At 43.0% G+C, this 18,665-nt stretch overlaps 1 long non-coding RNA gene across 2 annotated transcripts; it reads left to right on the top strand.

The window, feature by feature from the left end:
* Positions 1 to 203: 203 nt before the first annotated feature.
* Positions 204 to 2,913, top strand: LOC112656648 (uncharacterized). Of its 2 annotated transcripts, none has more exons than XR_007408853.1 (3): positions 204 to 1,186; positions 1,270 to 1,692; positions 1,773 to 2,913. It is a non-coding gene; the product is annotated as an uncharacterized LOC112656648 (long non-coding RNA). The 2 variants fall into 2 exon arrangements; XR_004812556.2 differs by having other exon boundaries at positions 1,270 to 1,396; positions 1,543 to 2,912.
* The last annotated feature ends 15,752 nt before the right edge of the window (positions 2,914 to 18,665 follow it).

Genomic DNA, 18,665 nt, shown 5'->3' with positions numbered 1-18,665 from the left:
AATTTTGCATCCTCCGCTAGCCTCATCTTCCTCATCTGTAAAACGTCAGTCACAAGATCCACCTCACAGGGGCTTGTAAGAATATAAGCTGCTATGAATCACAGCCCTGAGTAAGTTGGACTGTGTCTTTCGGTATCATTGTGCCTGTCCGGCCCTGACTCGGGACCCTGCCCCCTGCCTCAGCCTCAGGATGCCCCACAGCTGAGGCTGGGCCCTGCACCCATAGGCAGGCTTTCCCTTGCTCTTCAGAAAGCTCCAGACTCCCACTGTGACCTCCTCTCAGTCTCTCCTGGCCCTTTGGCCTAGGCCAGGTCTCACAACTTTTAGTGGTTTGTCTTGCTCTCCTGTAAAATGTAGCAGTTGAGAACAATTTTTTCTCTCCCATTAGAACTATACACTATAAACTCCAGACTATAAACTCCTGGGAGCAAGGGCCACACCATCCACGAGGGCGGGATGGAAGGGTCACATCAGGACATACGAACACCATTGTTTCTTGGGAAACAAATCAGGGAATCCGTCTCTTAACCTCATAGGCTGTGAAGAATAAAATCTGAGCATGGATGTCAGTCAAAAGGATCAGGGATAGATTAATAAACTCACCGATTAGGATCATGTTAAGTTTTTCCATTTGCAACAGGCAAGTATCTCTGTAATTAATTAGCTATAAAGTCCTCAGGCCTAACACACAGGTGGCTTTTATTGAAAAGACAAAGAGATTGAATTTCACAATTTGCAGGGATCCTCCTCAAAAGTGACTCCAAATGGAAGCTTTCAAGAAGAGGGAACTCCTCACAGGACTAGACACCAGACCCTGATGTATTGACTTACTGTTTCCTTCAGGAACACAAAGCACTAATATCTCACCGGGTATATAAAAAGCTTCTGAAACTTTCACATGCGTAGAACCACCTGGCATCAGATAAAAATGCAGATTCAGATTCTGTAACTCATTCTGTAGGCCAGGTAGGGGGTCGGGGCTGGCACAGATTCTGCATTTCTAAGAAGCTCCCAGGTGATGCTCTTGCTTCTGGTCCAGGGACCACACTGTGAGTAGTGAGGAGCCCAGAACACTCCACTGGAAGCTCGGAGAGTAGGTTCCAGCTCATCTCCATCCAGACTTACCGTGGCAATAAGGGCCTCTCTCTGTGCCTCTCTCCAAGAGTCCCTTCCAATTCTTAAAATGGTAAGAAGTCCTACAATTCTAAAGAATACAATTAAGGAAATGTCACCCAGTAGTGGCCATCTCTCTGATTTTTTCTGTCCTAGGAACAGAAAGCAGTGGCAAGCATCACACGTAGAGTCTGGATCAAGGTCTTTCTGTGCCACCTCTGAGCCATTGGGCAGGCCGCCTCACTTAACGTGCAGATCACACTTCCCAGGGATATCGTAAGAAGTGAGCGAGGGGAGGAGAAAAAGCTCTGGAAACAGAGAGCCCCCTCCCACCCTTGCCACCACTGGAGGCCAGCAAAGCAATCTCTGGTTTGATGACTTAATCCCCCTTCTTTTCCTTTTCTATTTATTTGCTCTTCTTGGCTACAGAGCCTGAGCCAGACCACAAGTCCACCTGCTGCTCAAAGTGGGCATCTGTTTGTGTTTGGTCGAGAGCAACAGACATAGATCCCAGCTAAATTAAAAGAGGGGAGAAGTGGAATCTACTGGAAGGATGTGGGATTGCTAGGAGAATAGAAGGTAAGACTGGGCAGCTGGGCCTCATGATGGGAGCCAGGCCAAAAGCAGAAGAAAGTCAAACCGCTCTCTTTGCCTTGCAGTGGCTCCAATTGTTTTCCATTCTTACATCACTCCCCTACAAAGTCAAGGTCCCAGGAGACAGAAAATGATGGTCAAGTTTGGGTTTGCAGCAGGGCAGGGTTGGTCCTGAAAGGCAAATGGAGGAACAGTCACCAAAGAAGGGCAGATGTGTGCCAGGCAGCCGGGTACAGCGATGCTCACTGCGGAGTGTAGACCGTGACTTCCCTACGATGCATACAGTTCCAGGGGTCCCGCCTAGTGGGGAAAACAGCCATGTGTGAGCGCACCACAGCCACCTCTCGAATCCCTTCCTCCATGAACCCTTCTACCATATGCAGCCAGGCGAAACTGCCATCTACACACAGAATTAACTTGGAACCCACAGATTACATTTTATTTTCGCTGCCAGAACCAGAGGTGGGCTTTATTCTCAACTCCACTTTCCCCCCACAAAGAACATTTTCGCTCTATTGAACGAATTAGCAGCAAACAGGAGAGCAAGGACAGAGTCACGGAGCTACATCTAGGGCTGCTGCTAGGGGGACTCTGATGCCTCAGCAAAAGTAAATGGTGCCTGGGAGTCACGGATTGTAGGGAAGTGTTGGGAGGGAGACTGTGAGCTCTTTGAAAGTTAAGACCACAGGGATGCCAATTTGGGCACCAAGGAGGCCCTTCTTCCCTTGCCTGGCTCCTAAGAAGAATGATTTCTTTCCTTCCACTCCAAATACTCAGGCAGCAAGACATGTTCTGGAAGATTTAGCAGATAGAAGCTTCTGAGAGGGGTTGGGTCTATGCAGTCCAGTCTAGGAGCCACTGGGCACACACAGCTACCGAGCACCTCAAGCATGGCTTAGGTCACATTGAGAGGTGTGCTGGCTGTCACATACACACTGGCTTTCAAAGACTTACTATGAACAAAAGAATGTAAGTGTAAAATATCTCATTAATAATTTTGACATAAGTTGTACATTGAAATAATATTTTAGATGGCTCCAATTAAATAAAAGAATCAAGATTAATTTACTTTTGCTTTTTTTTTTTTTTTTTTTTTTTTTTTTTGCTTTTAAAATGTGGCTACTAGAAAATTGAAAGTCACAAACGCAACGGTCATTATATTTGAATTGGACAGGGTTAGCCTAGGTTCTCCCGTCTGTAATTCCTCATTCCCACATACTCTCTGTTCTTTTCATTTAGTGCAGAGCCTACTAAGCCAGGGCCTGATCCAAGCAAGCACCACAGAGGAGTGAACATTACCAACCTTCACCTTTCCCAACTCTTTATCACACTCACACACACAAAGATGAAAATCAAAGAAAGTGGTGGCACCCTAGATTTAAGTATGTGTTTCCCATATGTTTGTTTTAAATTAATAGAATTTTGGAAAGTTTCACACCCAGGAATAATAATAATAATAATAATAATAATAATAATAATAATAGCTTTGTACATATTAGCTTCACCCTTACCACAACCTCATGAAGTTGGCAGTTATCTTATGACCTGTGTTTCAGAGTTAAGAAACAGACCCGAGAAGATCAGGCAATCTGTCCAATCAACCACCTTTCTCTCACAGGGGGAAGAACGGGGTCCTCCAGACTGGAAAAAACACGCTTCTGGTGGCAGGCCCAGCACTCTATTCTGTGCGGCCTCCTTCACCGTCACAGTCTCTGGCTCCTGCCACCAGACCATGTCAGTCCAAGGCGAAGGGGTATTTTGATAGGAGTAGCCTAGGATCCTTGGGGGTGGGAGACGGGGAGAAGTAGGCGCAGACATTTCTCATCTCTCCTGACCTGGTAAAATCCAGGCTGTTCATTTCAAACCCTAAGCAACGAACTCTAACAGGAAAAAACAAAGGCTTTGGCATCAACCAGTTCTAGACTCAAGTCTTGCTACAACCACATTAACAGTTATAGGACCTTGAACAAATTGTGCAACATCTCTGAGTGTCTGTCGCTTGCTGAGTAAAATTGGGTTAAGAACACCTCCTTCTGGGATCACCAGGAGGCTCTTCAGAGGATCCATATGCAAAACAAGCTGTACCATTCCCAATGTATCCTGAGCAAGTGTTTTATAAATTCTCTTCCTCTCCAGACTACCCCTGCCCTCAACTTCAGCTGGAGCCAAACAGGGACCCCTGGTATTTCTGCGTAAGGTCTATACTGGAGTGGAGTAGGCGTGTAGGTCTGGAGCAGTGGCCCCAGGGACTGAGGAATGGAAACATCCATGCTGTTTGTAACATAGCAAGTCAGGCCAGGGTTGCCTCCTCAAGATGCTCCCCACAACCTCACCCTGTTGCTGGAAAGAAAGAGGAGGGTTGTGAGCTCTAGCTTGAGTCACAGAAGCCCTTTGTGTCTCCCAGGAGAGGGGTGGGCCTCAGTCGGGGGAAGTGTGGTGGGCGGGGTGACCTGGCAGCCTGGATTTCGTCTAAGAAAGGCTGGCTGATGCCCAGCCCCCGGTGTTGCAAGGGCTGGCGGAGGCGCCCCTGTGAGCTGGGGGCAGGTGCAGACAAAGAGCAAAGATGGAAAAAGAGAGATGTCTCTTCCCCCATTTCTTTCAGCTTACAGTTTCATTAATTAAAATTCGTTTTTAAAGCTTTTGGTCTTAAAGAGGTCCTGCTTTGCATGCCTTGGTTTCTTTAACTAATAGACTTTCAAAACATCAGAGAGCTCTCAGAAGTTCCTCTTGGGGCCATCTGCTCCTTTTCTCTGCCTGCAGCACAGACTGCACCTCATCTCTACCGAACAGCTGGGGAGCAAATGAGCAAGACCCCAAAGGTCCTAGAGACAAGAGGGCATCTTCTCTCCTAGGTCTACTTGACTTTCCTTGGTTTCAACTGCAAGGTAATCAAGCCAGAGACTGAGGGAAGGCTCCCTTCCAGAAGGAGAGAAGGAGACCTCTTTCATTTTTCACTATCACCTCTCTAACATTCCTCCCATATTTTAAAACACAGCTCCCAGGATTTTTTCCTAATCAACCTGGCTAGAAATGAATGGGCTTTATCACCTCTCCGTTTCCAGCTCACTGTGTTTGCCCTTCTAGCAGACCTCCCTGAATACAGTAATAATATAGCCACTGAGATGTGGTCTCAGGGCCCTAATGGAGCATAATTTCCCTGAAGACAGACCAGCATCAGCTCGGAGCACTCGGGTTGGAACAATGTCCTCCCCACTAAAGGGGGTTTTATTGAATGTCTACTCTGTACCCAGAACTGTCTTTATACGTTTCCACAGCCATCCAAGACAGCAGCCAGTGTTCCATAAATATCTATGGAGTAAAAGGCCATTATGTTATGCCAGTACTTATGTTGAAAGAGTGGTCCTTGGTACCATTTGCCAAGAATGTGTTAAGTACCTGAAAGATGCAGACTATTGTCTTGGGCCCTTCAGGTACCCACCAGAAGTTCCCAATTTTGCTGAGTCCATAACATCTACATTCTAAATGTGTCCATTTGGCTAAAGAAGGAAAGGGAGGGCTCCATGAACCCAAACTGGTAGTTGAGACCTGGACACTGCCATGAGGGCAGGTAGCATGAGGTTTTGTCCATCACTGTGTGTCCCGCCCCTTGTCTAGTGCCTGGTATGTCATGGTTGCTTAACAATCATGTTGAATAGATGGACACATGGATGAGATAAACGCTGCTGACAAGTGACCACAGATGTCTCCCATAAGATAGAAGCAAAGAGAGAAGAATATGGCAGTTAGAAGGGATTGTAGAACAGCCTCTTCTGTTTACATAAGAACCTGAGGGCCAAGGCCGTATGGTGGAGTGGAAAGGAGCAATGAAAGGGTCTTGGAGCCCGGAATGCTTTTGTTCTGACAAAAGGAAAAAAGACCTGTAAGTAGCAGGTGCTCTTAGGGTAGCCCTCCTGGCCGCTCCTCCATCACTGGCTAGCTCACACCCACTTTTATACTCTCAACACACACGCTTAGTCTTTGATATGTCTTTTCATATTCATGATTTTATTCTACTATAATTCTCCGTAAGCTTCCTGAAGCTGGAGGTCATGGTTCTGAGTTTTTGTTGTTGTTGTTGTTGTTTTAAGATTTGTTTATTTACCTGAGAGAAAGAGAGAGAGCACACCAGCAGGGGGAGGGGCAGTGGGAAAGGGAGAGAGAGAATCCCAAGCAGACTCCCCACCAAGGATAGAGCCCAAAGAGGGGCTCAATCCCATGACTGAGATCACGACCTGAGCCAAAATTAAGAGTCAGATGTTTAACCAACTGAGCCACCCAGACATCCCTGTTTCTTTCTCACTGCCCATAGAATCCCTTACATCCACCTGAATCACATAAAAAATAATTATCACATACATGAATTTATTAACTATACATCCCTTCTCAGTTATGTTAAATTTCTCATGGAGGCCCGAGGGCTCTCATTGCAAAGGCAGTCACTTTACAACTATTAATTAGTGTTTGAGAAAACTGATTAGATCTGAAGAGGATTGAGTCGGGAGCTGGAGAGGAGATGTAGAAAGCTGTATGGCTGTCAGAGCAAAATAATGTGGTTCTGCCTTAGAAGATGGGGCAGAGGAGGGGTGTCTTTCAAAGCTCAGACTCACACTAATCTGAGTGGAAAGAACAAACTGGAGGGAGTTGCTCTAGAATGCAGGCCTGGGGAAGACCGGAATGCCGAAAATTCTGCTAGTGGAACTAAGAGTGGCCAAAGTGGCAGCTGGGAGAAAAGTTTGGACCTGAATTTGGGAAGGTCCAAACCACCAGAAAGACCATCACCTAGCATCCTCCAGACTCAAGACTAAAAGAGGTGGTGAAGTCAGCCAGACAATGAAACATAAGTCTGACATTTTTATTCTGATTGTGTTAAGTTGTACCAAGCCGTGTGCCTATAAATCATCCTCCAGTGTACAGAGTGTATACTGAGATTTTGAGCTTTAAGCAGAAAAGTGAGACCAGTATCATGAGGCTGATTTCTCTGCAGGGAAAGCTTTCAATTTAGAACATGAGTAAGGAGCCAGTTCCTGGTTCTAAGGTCTAGTCTGAGAAGAATATTGTGACCGACCAAGCAATGCAGCCAAATCATATAGGAACCTGTAAACTGTGAGAGGAGACACAGGGCTACATCTGGGTTGTTCAGGATGACTCAGGCCTTTAAGATTTTTCAGACTCTGAAAGGTAAAAGAAGTAGAAACCAAAAAGAAAAAAAATAGAAAAAGAAAAAAAGAGTTTAAAAGCCTATCCATCAAAAATGCAAATGGCCAAACTCTTAGACCTACCTGTAGACATCTATCTATTCTAGAGAAATCTTTCTATCTCTACACAAGGGGGTGTTCAATAATATTCATGGCAACATTTAAAGTTAATAAGACTCTTTTGCAGAGTGACTTAACTAATAAAAGTGAGCCTGCTGTAAAGTCTGACAGGGGACTCAGCAAATAAAGTAAATGACATCTACACCGTGATACATTCCGTAGCAGTTAAAATGTACATATAAGGGACGCCTGGGTGGTTCAGTGGTTGAGCATCTGCCTTCGGCTCAGGGCATGATCCCGGAGTCCCAGGATTGAATTCCACATCAGGCTCCCTGCATGGAGCCTGCTTCTCTCTCTGCCTGTCTCTGCCTCTCTCCCTGTGTGTCTCTCATAAATAAATAAATAAATAAATAAATAAATAAATAAATAAATAAATAAATAAAATCTTTTTCTAAAATGTAGATATAAATGCATATGTGCATAATCCACATATACATACCAGTGTTGCTGTGGGAGATCTCCAAGACACATTATTAGATGGGGAAAAGAAGCAAATAGTGATAGTACCTACAGAAGGATCCCCTTTAAGAGGCTAGAACTTTTTATATGTAAAAATAGGGTATGTGCATGTGTGTGTGTGTGTGGATAAACACACACATATATATGCTATGCATATTTATATATTTACAGACACACACACATGCACACATACAACTTTGTACATTTTTAAAATATTTGCACCAAGCTGTTGACAGTGATCATCTCTGGGGAGAAGAATGAAATTAAGTGGTGAACAAAGAAGACTTTTGATTTATCTATATTGTTTGAATTTTATTACATATTACTTCTGTAATTAACTTTTTTTTTTAATTTCTTCAAGCTGCAAGCAATTTCTGTCTGGCACAAGATGGAAACATCAACAGCCCTTTAGTATAGAGAGTCTCTTTGTTCTGAGGAAATTGTTCAAATGAAGGTTTTAATAATATAAATGGAAAGTAAAGACTGGCTTCTGCACTCAGAATGTGGTTGCCAGGAGAAAAAGTTCTTGGCAGGGGTGGGGGTGGTTTAATATTTCCCGTGTAATATGTCCCTGTATTGGAGCAGAGCGAATTGGACTGGGAGATTTGTGAGGACATGTGTCCTACCTATAAGAAAATAGAGGACCCAGAAGGATGGTGGGGCATTTATGTCTCATCCAGCAGCAGCATGCTCTGGGTTAGAAGTTTGAGGACAAGAGGTTTGGAATATTTTTATAAGATCTTTCATGAGACCTGGCTGCAAGCTATGTTCTTTCTATGTCCAGGTGACAAAGTGAAGCCCTGAGTCACAAAGATGCTCTTCCTTGCTGCCATATGTGAAAATGCTCCTGGACTGAAGATGAGTAACAACTGTGAATGGAGTCTCTTTTTCATTTTATTTTCTAATAGGTATTACTGGTATGCAATAAAGCTCTCTATATTTTTGGATATTTATTTCATATCTGACTGCCCTATTGATCTCTTATTAGTTCTCATAAGTTTTTTTTTAATATTTTATTTATTTATTCATGAGAGATAGAGAGAGAGAGAGAGAGAGAGAGAGAGTGAGAGAGAGAGGCAGAGACATAGGCAGAGGGAGAAGCAGGCTCCATGCAGGGAGCCCGACGTGGGACTCCATCCCAGGTCTCCAGGATCAGGCCCTGGGCTGAAGGCGGCACTAAACCGCTGAGCTACCGGGCTGCCCAAGTTTTTAGTTCAGTTTCTCAATTTTTTGATACTTCATCTATCACGGCTGAACTGTAGTCCTCCCAAAATTCATATATTGAAGCCCTGGCCCCTTATACTTCAGAATGTGGCTGTTTTTGGAGGTAATGCCTTTTAAAAGGTGATTAATTTACAATGAGACCTTCAGGGTGGCCTTAATCCAATCTGACTGGTAACCTCATATGAAGAGGGAATTTGGACACACAGGATGTGTGTGCACAGAGAGGCAACCATATAAAAAAAGGTAGCAAGAGGGTGGCCATTGGCAAGCTAAGGAGGGAAGTCTCAGAAGAAACCAAACATGCCAACACCTTGATCTTGGACTTTTAGCCTCTACAACTGTAGGAAAATAAATTCCTGTTGTTCAAGTTAAGCAGTCCGTGGTATTTTAGGTCAGCCTTAGCAAATGAATGCATCATCACATAAACAGAAAATAATAACAATTTTGGCTGCTCCCTCCCCCATAATCCTGCTACTTATTTCTATTTCCTGCACTATTGCATTGGCTACCACACACATTCTTTTAGACCTAGGTGCACCAGGAAAGTAAATCCACATTCAACTTTCTAACACACACATTGCTATTAAGTCATTTTATCTGAAAGCATTTTGTTGACTTTGGAGGGTATTACATTTCATTCAATTAATTCTGTGAAGTTGGCATGCTATCCTAGTGATTAGATGAGCAGATGAGATTCCGTTAGGATAAACGACTTATGTCTGGGGTTACAGAGCATAACTGGACTAAAGTTTTCAGATTCTAAATCAAATCCTGTGCTTTTTTTTCTATCTTACTCACCAAACAACTAACCAACAATAAAAAAATGTTATATTAGGGGAAAATAAGTATTTACCATTATTATGGTTTTGTCTTTCTGCGGTTTAAAGCGTCCTTTCTGCCTCTAACTCTTGTTCTACCTTCCTTGAGGAGAAGAATGTTTTCTCCAACTCAAAAGCAGAGAAGAATGGAACACCCACCTCCTAGATTTCTGCTTTCCCAACACTTTCTGCCATATTGCTGAAGGAGGCAGCAAATAATAGTGGAAAGTATTCGGTATGTTAGGCAGCTTCTAAGATGGCTCCTAAAGATCCCTTCCTCCTGCTATTCAGGAGTATGGTCTGCATGTAGTGACTTGTCACAGTGAAGGAGATAGAGCAAAAGTAAGAATATATGTCGCTTTCAAGATTAGGTTAGAAAAGGTCTCTGGCTGCTGTCTTGCTCACCTCTTTTGCTTTTTTACTTATACAGACTGATGGAAGTCAGCTGCCATGCAGAGAATGATATATGGCAAGGAACTTATGGAGGTCCCTGGCCAATAGTCAGTGGAGAACTGAAGTGCTTGGTTTCACTGCCTGTGAAAACCAGAATCCTGACAAGTGAGCTTAGAAGTAGATCCTTCCCCAGGAAAGCCTTCAGATGAGGATGCAGCCTTTCCTAACACCATGATTGCAGGACTATGAGAGATTCTGAGCCAAAGGACCCAGTTAAGACCCATAGAAACTATGAAATAATGTGTTCATGGTTTTGTGTCACTAAGTTTTCGGGTAATTCCTTACACAGTAGTAGATAATGAATACACTCAGTCTGGAAGTAAAGAGGCCTGGGTCCTTGTCTCTATCAGTAGCTTACATCGAACTCTTGGGCAAGTACTTCCTTCTCTGGAAGTCAATCAGCATCCTCTCCCATGAAATGAGGAGTATAGGAGAGATGATCTCTAAAAATGCTTTTCAACTCTCAAACTTTATTCATCTGTGACTATTCCTGGCGCAATCTCCCAAATCGTTTCCTATGCCCCACCCCCTCCACCCTATAGTCTTGTCATACCCAACCCCCTTCCAAGCCCCAGTTCTTTCTAAGGGCTCTGTTAACCCTGTCTTTTCAATAAATAAAAGACAAGAAATCTTACTGGGGCAAAAATCCCAGTCCCAATAAAATAGCCAAGACCTTTATTAGAACTCCAAGAGCTGAAGCAAGAGGAGACAATGCTGCTATATACACCATATATTAATTGCTCCTATCTTTTAGACTCCTACTGATTGCTACTGACTGCCAGGCCCAGCCCTCAGTCTCCTTTCAACTTTATGATAATTCATGTCACATCTGCCTCTGTGCTCTTCAGAAGGGAACTCCCAGAGGTCCTAAAACCCTGTCACCTGACTTTTAAAAGCACCTGGAGCCAGAGTCAGCTCAGAACAGTGAACTGAGGAAATGGCATCTCAGGGGAGCAGGCCTTTCCACCTAGACTGCTGGCATAGTGCTTTCTCTAGAACATCTGGTTTGGTTCTAGGGGAAGCAATGAACAAGACAGGAGGAAGCAAAGAGGTCATCTAGAAAGAGAAGACTGATGGGGGAGTTCAGACTCTGGAGCTCAAACCTCTATAATGCTACTGGGTTGTCTGAGTGTTATAGGAAAGGGATCCAAATCTAAGCCTCAGTTTATCTTCCTATGAAACAGAGAGACAACCCTGAGAGATATCTCTGGGGGTTATATTAAAATCTTTCCTCCTACCCACACTCTACAACCGCTCTCCTCACACCTTCCCCTTTAAACTCCACCCTACCCCACAAACCTCTCAATCTCGAAGAAAAAGGATGAGGGAGAGACAGTCTGTTTTCCTAAAGATAGTAAGCATGGAAAGAAAAGCTGCTAGTGAAATGTAAATACAGAATCTCTACCTCTACTGCCTTCTGCTCTATTTTTTTAAGAACACTTGTCCATGCAGCCCAATATAATAACCAATAGGTTCTGGCAGCCATGCAGGTGGCATTTGTGTTCTCCAGAAGAGGAAATGATATACAGAAAAAGAATTAACTTTTTAAAAGTTTTAAAAATTTTAATTATTTTTTACTCCACCTGCACCCATGAAAGTAATTAAAGAGGCTAAGTTGTTTGTTCATGTTTAGAATACTGTGTGCCAGAAGAGCCAATGCATCCTCCTGCTGTGTCTTTTGACTTCATGTAGAAGAAAACCTGACCCAAATAGCTTAAACTTTAAAGGGAATTTATTGGCTCCTCCAATTAAAAAGATGACAGATATACTGGCTTTAATAGTTTCACTTAGAACCTCTTCTCTTTCTATGTCTCTGACCTAACTTCAACTTCACCTTAACACTGGTTCCCCTACTGTTCTTCAGACGGCTGCCAGCAGCTCCCAAAATCATGAGCTTCCTCACTCACATCTAGAAGAAATGCAGGAGCATCTTTGTCCCAACATTCACAACAAAAGCCCTGAAACTCACTCAGACTTGACTACTTTAATACATATGCCACTTCAGAAATGATCATTGCCAAGACACCTGAATGGCTCAGTCAGTTAAACATCTGACTCTTGATTTAGGCCCAGGTCATGATCTCAGGGTTGTGAGATCAAGCTGTGCTCAGTGGGGAGTTCTGCTTGAGATTCCCTCTCTCCCTCTTCTTCTGCCCCTCCCTCTCATGCTGTCTCTCTCTCTCAAATTAAAAAAACAAAATCTTTTTTTTAAAAAGGGGAAGAATTATTATTAGCAGCAAGTAGGATAGCCTATCTGATTAAGCTCCTACTGAGTCAATAGCAAAGTATCATCCTCCAAACCAATTGAATTCCCAAATAAAATTGGACAATTGGGTAAAGAAGGGAAAACAGATGCTGGGAAGATAACCAATTAGTATCTGTTATAGATACAAAGTATTTTTTTCAAGTTCAGAGTCCAGGGTGGGCAGATTGATTGGTTGGCTTTAAGGCTTTATTTTTTTAGAGCAATTTTAGGTTAACACTAAATTAAGAAGAAGGTATGGAAATTTCCCATACACCCCCTGCTTCTACATGTATGCCCTCCCCCTTTATCAATACGCCCTCTCCCTTTATCAATATTCCCCATCAAGGTAGTGCATTTCTTACATTTGATAAACCTACACCAACACATTGTAATAGCCCAAGTCCACAGTTTATATTACAATTCACTCTTGGGGGTGTACACTCTATGGGTTTGGACAAATGTATAATGATAGGCATCCATTATTATAGTATCATACAGAATATTTTCACTGAACTTTAAGTCCTCTGTGTTATGCCTATTAATCTCTTTCCCCAACTCCCAAGCCCCTGGAAATCACTGATCTTTTTACTGTCTCTATAATTTTACCTTTTCTAGAATGTCATATAATCGGAATGCACTTGTGTGGTCTTTTCATGTTGACTTCTTTCACTTTGTAGCATATATTTAAGGTTCCTCCATGTCTTTACATGACTTAATAGCTCTTTTTTTTTTTTTTCAGAAGAGAGCGAGCAAAAAATGGGGGACAGAGGAAGAGGGAGAGATAGAGTCTCAAGCAGGCTCCATGCTTAGTGTGGAGCCTGACGTGGGGCTTGATCTCATAACCCTGAGGTCATGACACTTAACCAATTGAGCCACCCAGGTGCCCTTTAATAGCTCATTTATTTTTAGCACTGAATAATATTCCATTGTCTGGATGAGCACAATTTATTTATCCATTCACCTACTGAAGGTCATCTTGGTTTCTTTCAAGCCATGGCAATTTTAAGTAAAGCTGCTATAAACTTCCAGGTGCAAGTCTCTTGTAGACCTAAGTTTTTGGTTCCTTTGAGTAAATACCAAGAATCATATTTGCTGAATTGTATGGTAAAAGTATGTTTAGTTTTGTAAGAAACTACCAAACTGTCTTCCAAAGAGGCTGCACTATTTTGCATTCCCACTAGAGATGAATGAGAGTTTCTGTTGCTCCACATCCTCGTCAGCACTTGGTGTTGTCAATGTTCTGGATTTTGGCCACTGAAGGAGGTATGGAGTGGTACTACACTGTTGTTTATGCATTTCTCTGATAACTTTTGATGTAGAGCATCTATTCATATGCTTACTTGCCATCTGTGTATCTTCTTTGGTGAGGTGTCAGTTAAGGTAATTGGCCCATTTTTAAATCAAGTTGTTTGTTCTCCTATTGTTGAGCTTCAGAAGTTCTTAGCACATTTTGGGTAATAGTCTTTTATCAGATGCACCTTTGCAAATATTTTCCCCCAGTCTATGGCTTGTCTTCATTGTCTTTTATAGAGCAGGAGTTTTAAATTAAATGAAATCAGATTACAATCCAGATTATTATTATACTTATTAATAATTATCATTTTTTCATGGATCATGTCTTTGGTTTTGTATCTAAAAAGTAGGTTTTTTGTATGCTGTCTTAGAGGAGTTTTACAGTTTTGAGTTCTACATTTAGGTCTATGATCCATTTTGAGTTAATTTTTATGAAAGATGTAAGGTCTATGTCTAGATTCATTTTTTTCCATGTGGGGTCCAGTTGTTCCAGTACAATTGGTTGAAAAAAAATCTCTGCTCTCTGGTACTACCTTTACTCCTTTGTCAAAAAGCAGTCATCTATATTTGTATGGATCTATTTCTGGGCTCTCTATTTTGTTCCATTGATCTATTTTTCTATACTTTCACCAATGCAACTGTTTTTGATTACTGTAGTTTTATAATAAGTCTTGAAGTCTGGTAGTGTTAATGTGAGGCATTCTAGGCTCCAGGAGACCAGTGAAACATGCCACATTTAGTGCTTCACAGAGTATTAAATGACCCAAAAGACTATGTAGACAGATACAGTTGGCTTCTCAGGTTTACTTGTAAGTATATATACACACAAACCCACAGCTTGAAGGTAAAGACCACATCTATTTCATTCCATTTCTCTCTTTTCCATTCATGATTCTCGTGCCCATATGGTGTCTTACAAACAGAAGACATATCAAAGTTTAATGAATGAATGAAGGGAAGAAGAAATGAATCATTTGGTTACTTAGTGAATTCCCAGGCCATGAGTTTGAGCCAAGAGAAACAGGTTGCTCTTGGATACATCAGGAAATCCCTTTGCTAATCTACCATTCCAAATAGGTGCAAAACACTAGCCTGAGAATCATAAATCTGTGGGAAAGACAGAATTTGAACCAAATTGAATTACCTGTGCTGAGAACTGGTTCAGACTTGTCCAAGTTCTTGCCCACAACCCTCAGTGTACTTGTTTCCAGTGTACTTGGGTATGTAAGGACTAAGTGATTCTGTTAGGTTATTTAAACGTCTTCATTTGATGAGCTGTTATGGCAGCATTGTAAGTGGTTAGACACAGTCTGGAGCCAGCCTTCCTGGACTCACATCCCAGCTGTGCCACTCATCATTGGAAGAATTTTAGGCTAGGTGTGTTAATGTCTCTCTGCCTTGGTTCCCTCATCTGTAAAACCAGGATAATAATAGTACTACTTCATAGGGTTTTTGAGAGGTTTACATGAGTTACTATTTTAAAACTGCCTAATATAGAGGCTGGCCTAGAAGAAGCACTATATAAATATTTGCTGTTATTATTCCTCCTTTTTACGTGCAGGTGTAGCCTGCCTGATGGACAAACCCAGAACCCACAGAGCTTGACTCTTGGCCACATAGTACTTCAGTGTCAGAAGGACTCAAGAATCTGTAGACATGAATTCAAGCCAGGAAGCCATGCCCATTTTCTTGTCCCATTGACAAGCTTTTGCCATATCCACTGCCCATGCCCTGGCCCTCCTTTCACCCTATGATAACCTGCCAAGAAATCTGAGGAACTAATACTACAGGCTGAGGAGAGAGGAGAGAACAGTAGAGGCAGGAAGAATGTCCTCCATTCTCCAATATAGACAGAAATATCGTAGGAAGCCCTGCTGGCTTTATATCAGATGGCTTCTTTGCTTTGCAACAGCCCTCAACTCCTTTTCTTTCCTTCTTTTTTGAGCGGAGAACACTGTCATTTTGTGAAAAGAATAACAAAGATGCATATATGCCTATAAATGGAAGATGAAGTGGTGGCTGAGGGCTTCCTCCTGCCAAAGAAAACAAGTGCAAGGCAGCTGGAATAGAGGAGCCAGGGGGCCTGCAGAATCAGAAGCTCTCCATCTCCTTGGGAGCCGGCACTAGCCGGTGTAGGCCAGGCTGTCTGGGAAATGGCAGTTCCTCGGTCCTGCGGGAAAGCCCTGCCAGGAACCTTGAGGCCATGGACCAGGGGTTGCCGGGAGCTGAATGCTGAAATTTGCCATGGGAAAGGAAGAGACAATTGGAGGCTGGTGTCCCAGAGAAACCACGGTTTAATTCGACAGGCATCAACTAAATGACTGCTGTGCTCAAGGCATGGGGTTGTGGGGCAGAAGAAGCAAGGGAGTCATGTTTTCTGTCCACAGAGACCTATTGTCAATGGGGATGGGCTCGTGAAAGTGAGGGCAAGATGCACATAGTTGTAACAATACCTTCCAATCAACAAGATTGGATACAAAGTTCCGGGACGCCTGGGTGGCTCATGGTTGAGCATCTGCTTTTGGCTCAGGTCATGATCCTGGGGTCCTGGGATCGAGTGCCACATCAGGCTCCCCACAGGGAGCCTGCTTCTCCCTCTCCTATGTCTCTGCCTCCCTCTATATGCCTCTCTTGACTGAAAAAATAAAATCTACAAAAAAAAAAAAAAGAAGTAGGAGGTTTCAAGGAACAAGGGGTTCCATTCAATATGAGGAAGTGATATTTGAGGTTAGTTTTAAAGGAAAGGTAGGATTTTGACATATGGAGAGATGGGGTCATGGGTGTTATGAGCAAAGTGACTAATGCAACCAGGCACAGAGGTAAGGAGACAAAGTCACCTCTCAGGGGAAAGATGGGGTCCCAAATGACAGGCTGAGCAAAAACATGAGAACAATGTATAAGTGCACAATGTGGCAGAGGACTGTGAAAGCCCAGGTTGGAAAACCAGTGCCTGTTTCAGGAGGTACTGGGAACTCGCTGAAAGTTTGGGATCTGTGGAAGCACATGACAATACTGGACTTTCAGACAACCTAATGGCTGAGAGTGGGGATGGATTAGAAGAAGGAAGAAAAGAGACTCTTTATGATCATCATCCCTTGGAGAACAAGATATTAAGGTTATCGTGACACTTTTTAAAAATCTAAATTCCTGTGATGCCTGGGTGGCTCAGTGGTTGGGTGTTTGCCTTCAGCCCAGGGTGTGATCTCGGAGTCCCAGGATTAAGTCCCCACATCAGGCTTCCTGTATGGAGCCTGCTTCTCCCTCTGCCTGTGTCTCTGCCTCTCTTGGGATCTCTCATGGATAAATAAATAAAATCTTTTTTAAAAAAATCTAAATTCCTCACCAGAGCTTAGCTATAAGTATCCTGCTCTGCCTCTCATTCCTGCCTCATCTTGAATGCCCTGTCACTATAGTCTAGCAGTACGGGCTGTCTTTCTAGTCCACTAAGATACCAAGCCTTTTATATCTCAAAGCCTCAGCTTGTTTCTAAAATGACCACCATCAATCCTTTCCCTCCTTGAATAAACCAGTCATTCTCCTTTTTACCAGGGGAGTCAAATCCTCCAAGTCCTAGAATCTTGGCTGTTCTGTGACAACCTTGATGTATAGGTTACTACAGAAGTGACACTAGACCAGATCTAAGTCTAGTCTTTAACAAGGTGGGAAGTTTCCTCCTTCCCATTCATAGGAGTAAGCTATCCTCCATATAAGAAGCCCAGTTATCCTGATCCCTCCGTGCTGTGAGGAAGCCCAAGCTAACCATATTGGAGAAGTCACATGAAGAGGGAACCTTGATAGTCAACCTCCAGTTATTCCAGCCAGCCCAACCCACACACCAGACAAATCAGCAAAGAAGCTCTTGAATATCCAGCCCATTCGAGCCTTCAGATGACTCCAGTCCCAACTACCATTTGACTACAACTGCAAGGGAGACCCCCAGTGAGAACTGACACCCGGCAAAGCCCAATCAACCCACAGAGCTGTCATAGACAATAATAAATTGCCACTTAAGCCACTACATTTTGGAGTAGTTTGTCATGTAGCTATACACACCTGAAGAACTCATTGTCTTTCTCTGGACCCTCTTTCCCTTTCCATCATCCTGTCCCATGTTCCTCATCATTGATCATTGTTTAACTCCAGGCCCCATCCTCACTGTAGGACATTTCTTATCCACCCCATCCTATTATCCTGGGTTCTACACCACTCTGAACATTATTATGCTGCCTCAGTTGTCTTTGCTCCCTCCCCAGCATTTCTCATAATTGAGTTATTCTGTTCTTGGCTTTGGTCTCTCTCCTTTCACTAGAGGTGGGCTCTGAGAAATCAGAGGCCATGAACACTTTGACCACTATTTCATTCCCATTTCTAGCAAGTAGCATGTGATCAATAAATATTTGTCAAATGGATGGATAAGTTGTAACCTATCCATACAACACAGAGCCACTGGAAGGTTGATGATGGGTGGGGGACATATTTTCAGAACCTCCATAATCTACCAAGAGCAGCTACGTGAATAATTACATATAGTGTTGGCATTAATCTTGATCCAAGAGGTTCATACACTTGCTGAAAAGTCTTAGTAGTGTTTTTTCCTTATCCCCCAAATCAGCTGATTGAAGAATGGCCTCAGAGAAGCTGTCATTACATATTCGCTGATTAATTAATAGAAAATTGTTTTTAAAAACTGATGATTTTATGGATGGGTAATAATAGATACAGTTCTGGAAATGACTCCTGCCACAAGGATCTCCAAAAACCTGGGAGACAGAAGTCAACAGAGAAATCCTGAGATTTTGTCCTTTTTTGCCAATTCTCCTTGACATAGAACTTCACCTGCACCAACAGAATTCCAGGAGCATGTCTGTCACATGCCTGCAGTTGCCAGTTCCCAGGGGGAGAGGGGTTGGTGGGAAAGAATCTGATGAGAAGTCAAGAGTAAAGTTAGGTAGTTTCGCTCTTCACATCACTGGACCCTAGGGAACCAAATCACAGGCAGGGTTTGTCACACCCATGATTATCAGAGGCCCAAGCCACTTTGTGTGTGCCATCTCCTCCCTTACCACAACACTTGTTTTGATTTATACAAACTATTCCAATTTTTATGTGGGAGGCTGTCACAACATCGGCAAGGTCCATGCTCCTGATTTG

This window comes from Canis lupus, chromosome 37, assembly GCF_003254725.2.
Source record: "Canis lupus dingo isolate Sandy chromosome 37, ASM325472v2, whole genome shotgun sequence".
Taxonomy (NCBI): domain Eukaryota; kingdom Metazoa; phylum Chordata; class Mammalia; order Carnivora; family Canidae; genus Canis; species Canis lupus.
This window is presented reverse-complemented; position numbering and strand designations above follow the sequence as displayed.